Genomic DNA, 8864 nt, shown 5'->3' with positions numbered 1-8864 from the left:
GAGAGGGCACAGGCCAGGCTGGGGGACCCCCCTCCCCCCGCCCCCGGAGTGCACAAATTTTTGTGCACCGGGCCTCTAGTTTAAAAATATTTGACAAAAGTCAGAGAACACACACATACATACATACATACACACCCAGTCATCACTCTATTGTCAAAAGAATTTCCATTCTACGTGAACATCAACGTAGAACATCCATTCTACGTGTAATATAGATTTTTTTTTTTTGTTAATGTTAAAAGGGGGCAGGGCAAAGCCCTGGGATAAAGTCTTAGTTCTTCTATTTACCAGTAGTATAACTTTGGGTGAGTCACTTAATTTCTGAGACATATCTATAAATAGGAACAATAATACTTGTCCTAGTTACCTCACAGAATATTATCAATTAATGTTGTTAAAAGTTTTATAATGTATAGCCCAGGCAGTGTGGCTCAATGGTTGAGCCTCAACCTATGAACCAGAAGGTCCGGGCACATGCCCAGGTTACGGGCTGGATCCCCAGTGGGAGGCCTGCAGGAGGCAGCTGATCAATGATTCTCTCTCATTATTGATGTTTCTATCTCCTCTCCCTCTCCTTTTCTCTCTGAAATCAATAAAAATAAATAAAAGTTATATAAATGTATCAATTGAACCTTATCATAAAAATACAGGGTATTATTATAGTACATATGAAATTTTTGTTTTTGCTTTGGTCTGACAGTTATTTACACTATAGAACAGTAATTACAAAATCATAGCTGGACCCCAGACCAAGAAGAATGGGGGATAGCAAAATCTGACCAGTTCTAGGCTCGTTTTTAAACAAGCTGTTCTAAATGAGGCTTATAGTGTACAAGTTTTTTTTTTGGTTTTTTTAAAAATATATTTTATTGATTTTTTTTTACAGAGAGAAAGGGAGGGATAGAGAGTGAGAAACATCGATGAGAGAGAAACATCGATCAGCTGCCTCCTGCACACTCCCCACTGGGTATGTGCCCACAACCAAGGTACATGCCCTTGACCAGAATCGAACCTGGGACCCTTGAGTCCGCAGGCCGGTGCTCTATCCACTGAGCCAAACTGGTTAGGGCTGTATAAGAGTTTTTCCTCTAACACAGGTTTATTTAGGATAATAAAAAAAAAAAAACAGCACTAGGAAAATATAATTCTCTTTTATTTAGACACTAGGGGACCAACATTCATTTTTACTAAAGTTCTATAGAAGTGACTCTCAGGAATTAAAAACTTTTATAGAGGACTAAATATCTTTTTGCATCAGTTCTACGTAACTATGATATCGCAGCCAAATTGTAACTCGAAAAGTTAAAAATTACTCATCCTATTCAATGTCCATTGAAAATGGCTTTAATTTTCCTCCTGGGCCACATTTTTACCCTTATGAGTACTTCTTTATTTCTCCCCTTTTATTATTTAGTTCCATAGCTAGGAGATACACTAATGTGAAAGGAAACAAAAACAATGTCATATTGTAGTACATTGCTTTGCAGCTGTAAAACAGCTGTCACTTTTCACCACAGAGGCGGCTGCCTTTTGGGAAAGCTGAAATGATCCCTGTGTGGAGCAAGGAAATCAGTTTGTAGAGCACTTTAAGCAAAAAGGTGCTAGAAAATCTCAGCTGTTATTGATGAGAAGCCCCAGAGGTGGAGAAGTCATTGCTACAGATTCCCAATCTGTGAGTATCCCTAAGGGAGCAATTGTGCATCACCGGGAAAGAGTCTCAGCTTGATGTGATTGCTTTGAGTCCCCAATTTAATTTCAATCACCCAGCCAAGAGACAGACATCGTCTGTCCTTCAGAATAACAGACTACTACAGATCTTTACTGCAGCGTATCCTGGGGAAAGGCTCTATCCTCTTCTTCCTCCCCCTACAAATAACACTATTAAGAGACCTATACATCATGTGTTTTAGATGCATCAAGGGTGTTAAATATTGTAAGCCAAAGCAATGGGAGATTGCCTGAATTTTTCAGGAAGAGTTTTAATGAAAAACATTCTCACAAACATTACTAAATCTGGAGATCCCCAAGAAATCAACACTATAGATTCTCTGCTGCCAAGGAAAACCATTCCCCAAAAGAGTCTCAATACTATAGAATCCTTTTATATGAAAGCACTTCTTTTCCCCAAATGTCCAGTTTCTGCTTCACCATATCAAAAGCCTCTATACAGCCCGGCCCGTGTAGCTCAGTGGTTGAGTGTCAACCTATGAACCAGGAGGTCACGGTTCGATTCCCAGCCAGGGCACATGCCCAGGTTGCAGGCTCGATCCCCAGTAGGGGGCCTGCAGGAGGCAGCCCATCAATGATTTTCTCTCATCACTGATATTTCTCTCTCTCTCCCCCTCTCCTTTCCTCTCTGAAATCAATAAAAAAAAATATATTTTCAAAAAGCCTCTATACAACTGGCAGGCAGAAGGAATATCTTGAAAACAAATGTTTTTATGAGCAAATCAATTGCACAAAGAGTAAATAGACCATCCTCGGGCCAACATGAATGAAAACCAAAGAAAGGGACGAGTTGAATTATTTTTCAGAAAATTATTACCAGTTCAATATATTGTTCTCCTTTTTTTCTTCTGTGAATTCCCTTTATGAAGTGCTCCATTCTTCAACATCTAGTATAAGTCTTATCAATTCACCAAAGCATTCCCTAACCATTTCAGTCCAAAATGATCTCTTCTTTATCTACAATATTTATTTAGCAAATATAAAACACTGCCTCATATTGTTAATTTTCTATGTTCAAAAAAATTTAATTTTTAATAGTGAAACTAAAGCCTCACCACCCTAAATAACTATATGTACCTCCTTATCTAATCTTTGCCCATTATGCTCAAATTTATTTCATAAAAATTACAATCACAGATTGTACATAATTTTGTGTTTTGCTTTTTTTCTATCATGTTCCAAAAAGCTGATGAACAATTATTTGTTTAGCCGTTCTCTTCTTTGGACATTTAGGTAATTTCCAGTTTTCAGTTACATCTGCCTGGAACTTCTTGCAGTCACTCCCTTACCTCCTTCAAGTGTTTATTCAAACATCATTTTCTCAGTGAGGTCTTTCCTAGCCACCCTATTTTATTCCTTACCCAAAGATATGTTTTCTTAACTGATTTTTAAAAAAATATGTTTTTTATTGATTTCAGAGAGAGGAAGGGAGAGAGAGAATCATCAATGATGAGTGAGAATTATTGATCGGCTGCCTCCTGCATCCCCCCTACTGGGGATCGCCCGCAATCCTGGCATGTGCCCTGCCCAGGAATCTGACGGTGAGTTCCTGGTTCATAGGTCAACACTCAGTTAAGCAGCCGGGCTTAAATGATTTTGATGGTTGCCTCCTGTATGCAAAACTACGGATGGAACCCGAAATCTAGGTATGTACCCTGACCAGGAATCAAACCCACAACCTTCTGGTGTTTGGGACCACACTCCAACCAATTAAACCACACGGCCAGGGCTAGCCACCCTATTTTAAACTGCAGGCTTTTAAACTCCAACACTTTTCTGCTTTATTTTACTCCAAAGCACTTATCTCCATCTAACAACATACATATTAACTTATTTATTTGGTTTATTGTCTGTCTCCCCAATAGTTTAAGTTCCAAGAAAGCAGAGATTTTTGTCTGTTTTGTTCATGGCGGAGCCCCTGGTGTCCAGAACAGTACCTGACACTTGGCAAATGATTAATAAATATTCATTGAAGAAATGACTTGACTATCCCATGGACAGTGCTTTTCTCCAGGTGGCCGTGTTGCTTAGATTTCCAAGGATGGGATTACTATAACAGAGAGTAAAAACCTCTTGTGGCTCTTGATAAATGTTGCCAAAATGTTTTCTAAAAGGGCTGTACTAATTAATGTACCCACATTACCTTCAACAGTGTACCAGCCTACTAGATCCACCACTCAGTTATCTGTTTAGGTTCTATCACCCCCAAGTAAACTGCAAGCCCTTTAAAACCAAGTAAGACTGTCCTGTACTTACATTTTGCACTTCGTATTGTTGAATTATTAAGCTATAGGAAAGGCGCCTTTTCAGTAAAGAGAATGATAATGACATTTCTTTAAAAAAAAAAAAAGGCTTATCTTCCCACCCACCCCACCTTCCGCCTACGAATGAAATCCTATAGAGTAGTGGTTCTCAACCTTCCTAATGCTGCGACCCTTTAATACAGTTCCTCATGTTGTGGTGACCCCTAACCATAAAATTATTTTCGTTGCTACTTCATAACTGTAATTTTGCTACTGTTATAAATCATAATGTAAATATCTGATATGCAGGATGTATTTTCATTGTTACAAATTGAACATAATTAAAGCATAGTGATTAATCACAAAAACAATATGTAATTTTATATGCGTTTTCCGATGGTCTTAGGCGACCCCTGTGAAAGGGTCGTTCGACCCCCAAGGGGGTCGCGACCCACAGGTTGAGAACCGCTGCTCTAGAGAGAAACGTACGGCCTTGTGGTCACTGAGACTAAGAACCAGGGTGGGCAGGGCCGGCAGTCACTGCGCGGCCGGCTTACCTAGACCGCCCTCGGGAAGGCTCTCCCCGCTCAGCGCCGCGGCCTCTCACACACCAGGGTCCCTCCCTCGGGAAGGATGGGGGTGCCACCCCCAAAACTCCCAAACTCTTATCTAGGGGGCAGCCAGACCCTCGAGGTGGCCCTGGCCTGGTTCAAGCCACCGCCTTGACAAAAAGACGCCTCGGCTGTCTACAGAGCGCGGCACAGGAGCGAAGTCTACCCCGCCTCCCCAGCCGCCACCCCTTCAGGCCGCTCCGGCTCCCGCCCGGCCGGAGTCCCAGTGCAGGGGCTGTGGGTGCCGCCCTCTCACCGGCACCGGCGGGGGCCACGGCTCGCCACTTCCAACGCCCTCCCTCCCACCGCAAATCCAGCGCCACACCGACCTCTCCTCGCAGCCCCCAGAGCCCACCTGGCCGGGTCTCTGGGCCCCACCTGGGTCGCCTTCCGCTTCCCTCTGCGCCGCACCCAACGGCAGAGCAGCTCCGCGCCGCCGGCTCTAGTTTGAAATCCCCCACCAACCAATCACAGAGAAATTTATTCCTCCCGCGCTGGCCCTCTACGCTGCGACGCATGCGCAGCAGGGCCGCGGAGGGGGCGTGGACAGATTTAAGCATGCGCATTCTCATAGAGAGAAGCCAACGGCAGCCATTTTTACTAAGGTCAACAGTTTTAGTTTTTTCCCTTCTGCACCCCATGCCCCTCCGCCCCTCTCCCCCGCCCAAACCTCTCCTGAAGCCATTTAGGACACCATGTTGACTAAGGGCAAGTGATAGTTACTGAGTACAAATTTTTTTAAAATATTTGTTTATTGATTTCAGAGAGGAAGGGAAAAGGAGAGAGCAACAGAAACATCAATGATGAGAAAGAATCATTGATCAGCTGCCCCCACCCTGGGGGTTGAGCCGGCAACCCGGGCATGTGCTCTGACTGGGAATCAAACCGTGACCTCCTGGTTCACAGGTGAAAGCTCAACCACTGAGCATGCCCGTGGGGCTACGAAAAAATTTTTTTTAATCTTTATTGTTGAAAGTATTACATATGTCCCTCTTTTTCCCCCAATTGACCCCTTCTAGCCCACCTCTGCCCCCCCTTGAGTACAAATTCTTGGCCTCACTGTTTACTCCAGGCAGGGACAGGGTTTTTAGAAACTACCAACTTAGTGTTGGGTCTGGCTGTTGAAGAGGAAGAAATCTGGAAGGCAATAGAACAGCAGTCATTAGCAACCATATTTATTGATCTGTATAATGCCTTCATTTATTGATGTATTTATACAGGTTTTAATTTGACACCCATTTATTAAGTGTACCAAATTCATAACGAGCACTCTACTAGCAAGGAATTGAGAAAATAAATATGATATGATCGCAGCTTTCCAGTAACCACCAATGAAGGAGACAGCTCAGGTAAACAAAAATATATACAAAGTGAAAGTGTTATAATTCCATTTAATAAATGTTCATTTTGAACTTGGCATTGGGTTAGTATGGGGCTTTCATACTATCTTTTCTTCCATGACCCACGGTAAGAAATACATTTTACATTACACCAAGTATCACAGAACTCTGCTTATCCTGTACTCTGAACTTTTCTATTCTCTTTTTCCCTCCCATTTTAGTTGTCCCTACTTCATTGAATTTATTAGTCAATATGATTAGCCACCCACAATTTGAAAAAATACTGGTTACAGCTTAGAAAAAGCAGTGTGCTTTAATGGAAAGATTATAGATTTTATAACCAGAAAGCTTGATTCCATTTAAACAAATACTGATGGAGCACTTTTGTGTGGCAAGCATGCCACTGAACCATCTACATTATCACTCTTTCCCTCTTCTGTACTTCACTTTCTGCAACTATAAAACAGAAATAATAGTACCATCCCTATCTCACAGGTGTATTCCCAGGTAAAACAAGAGACTGTATAAAACATAACTGAAGCCTTATTCAGTTTGGCTCAGTGGATAGAGCATCAGCCTGCAGACTGAAGGGTCCCAGGTTCAATTCTGGTCAAGGGCACATGCCCAGGTTTTGGGCTCGATCCCCAGTAGGGAGCGTGCAGGAGCAACTGATCAATGACTCCCTCTTATCATTGATGTTTCTATTTCTCTCTCCCTCTCCTTTCCTCTCTGAAATCAATAAAAATACATTTAAAAAATAATTAAAGTTTATACTTTGTAAATTGCAATACAGATTGTTATTGCTATTAGGAAAGAGATGAAGAAAAGAAAATATTAACTGTACATATATTATCCCATTTAAACTTCCCAACAACCCTTTCAGGTCAGAAGCACTCGATTGCATTAGCCTGTGTCTCCTTTGATACATATAGTAATGCAATAAAATAAGCACTAGGATTGAATTGTGTAAAGTGCTTTAGAAGCACAGATGAGGAAGCATTTAATCCTATCTTGAAAGTGGGAGTGTTAGAAAAGCCTACAGAGACTTGATATCTGAGCTGGTCCTGATGTGTGAATCGAAATTTACCAGATAGAAAGAGGTGGCAAATTCCTGGCAATGGGGAAGATCGTGTGACCTCTCAGGAATAAGTCATGTGTATATATAATAAATACACAAGCAGCCCTGGCCTGTTTTTCTCAGGGGACCAGAGGACCAAAGGGTCTGGGGTTTGATTCCCGGTTAAGGGCACATACCTGGGTTACAGGTTTGATCGCCAGCTCCAGTCAGGGAAACCAATTGATGTGTGTGTCTCTCTCTCACATCAATGTTTCTCACACCCCCCCTCCGCCCCCTTCCACTCTCTCTAAAAATCAATGGAGCCCTAGCTGGTTTGGCTCAGTGGATAGTGCATCGGCCTGCGGACTCGCAGGGTCGATTCTTGTCAAGGGCACATGCCTGGGTTTCGGGCTCGATCCCAGGTAGGGGTTGTGCAGGAGGTAGCTGATCAATGGTTCTCTCTCATCATTGATGTTTCTATCTCTCTATCCCTCTCCCTTCCTCTCTGAAATCAATAAAATATACTTTTAAAAATCAATGGAAAAAATATCCTCGGGTAAGGATTAACAAATAAATGAAACAATTATACAAGCAAACAATTTATGAAGGTTTAGGGCTATGAAGGGACATTTAGCTCAATATGCACGTGACAAGCAAAATAAGCCAATCAGAGAAAGATAAGTATCACATGATGTCACTCATATATGGAATTTAATGAACAAAATAAACTGATGAACAAAATAGATCCAGAGACATAGAAGCATGAAACAGACTGACAAATTTCAGAGGGAAGTTGGGTGTGGGGGGTGTGAGAGGGAGTGATTAACTGGGGAACTTATATGCTTATATGCATAGCCCATGGACACAGACAATAGAGTGGTGAAGGACTGGGAGGGGCAGGTCCAGGGTGGAGGAGATCAATGGGAAAAACAACAACAACAAACAAACAAAGGGGACATCTAGCATAGATATGGAATAAACCCAAGTGCTCATCAATAGATTAGTGGATAAAAAAAGTTGTGATACATGGTGGACCAAGGGGTAGTTGCATATGTTAAAGGATGCAGCCTGCAGAATTCATGTTTTTTGCAAGATTGAAGTCATGACAAGTTTAAAAACTGTCACCCAATTCCATTTCACTGGTATCAAAAAAATATTTCAACTCTTAACACTCTCAGATAGAATGAATTGTATACTGGCCACACATAGAGGCATTGTTTTGCTGGTTTTATCTTCAAGTTAAGGTCTAAATTAACTCCAGCTGTGAAAACAGCATAACTAGATTCTAAACTGCACCTCATCTGTTAATTTTTCCATGCCTGCAGGAGCTAATGGCAACTCGTGATATTCAATTTGTACAATAAATTATGAACATGGTAAAAAAAAAGTTGTGGTACATATATACAATGGAATATTACTTGACCATAAAAAAGAATGAAATCATACCATTTGCAATAGCCTGGATGGATCCTAGAGGGTATTATGCTAATTGAATAGGTCAGTCAGAGAAAGACAAACATCATATGATTTCACTTATATGTACAATTTAAAGAGCAATATAAACTGACAAACAAAATAGAACCAGAGGCATGGATACATGGTACAGACTGACAGTTGTCACAGGGGAGAGTTGAGTGGGGGACTGAATGAAAGAAGGTGAAGAAAATAGCCAAAGAACATATATGCATAGCCCATGGACACAGACAACAGAGTGGTGAAGGCCAGAGGGAGGGGAGGGGGTCTGAGTTGAGGTGGGCAAAGGGGGGAAAGTGGAGGGCATCTGTAATAGTGTCAATAATTAAAATAAAAAGAGGAGAGCCTTGTCCAGTATGGCTTAGTTGGTTGGGCATAGTCCAGTGTACCAAAAGGCTGCCAGTTCAATTCC

At 41.7% G+C, this 8864-nt stretch overlaps 1 protein-coding gene across 7 annotated transcripts in view; it reads right to left on the bottom strand.

Annotated features, from left to right (window-relative positions):
* The window catches only part of RACGAP1 (Rac GTPase activating protein 1), a 57134-nt gene that overhangs the window by 26050 nt on the left and 22220 nt on the right, over nt 1–8864 (bottom strand). For 2 of the 7 annotated variants that reach the window (XM_005877305.2, XM_005877306.2), the window contains exon 1: nt 4912–5026. The exons of 1 other annotated variant lie outside the window; for it this stretch is intronic. The gene's annotated coding sequence lies outside the window, so the exon portion shown is untranslated. 4 more of the 7 variants (XM_014548622.1, XM_014548624.1, XM_014548623.1 and 1 more) reach the window with 4 other exon arrangements.

Source organism: Myotis brandtii, unplaced genomic scaffold (genome assembly GCF_000412655.1).
Source record: "Myotis brandtii unplaced genomic scaffold, ASM41265v1 scaffold517, whole genome shotgun sequence".
Taxonomy (NCBI): Eukaryota; Metazoa; Chordata; class Mammalia; order Chiroptera; family Vespertilionidae; genus Myotis; species Myotis brandtii.
The sequence above is the reverse complement of the archived record's forward strand: the minus strand, read 5'-3'. Positions and strand labels throughout refer to the sequence as shown.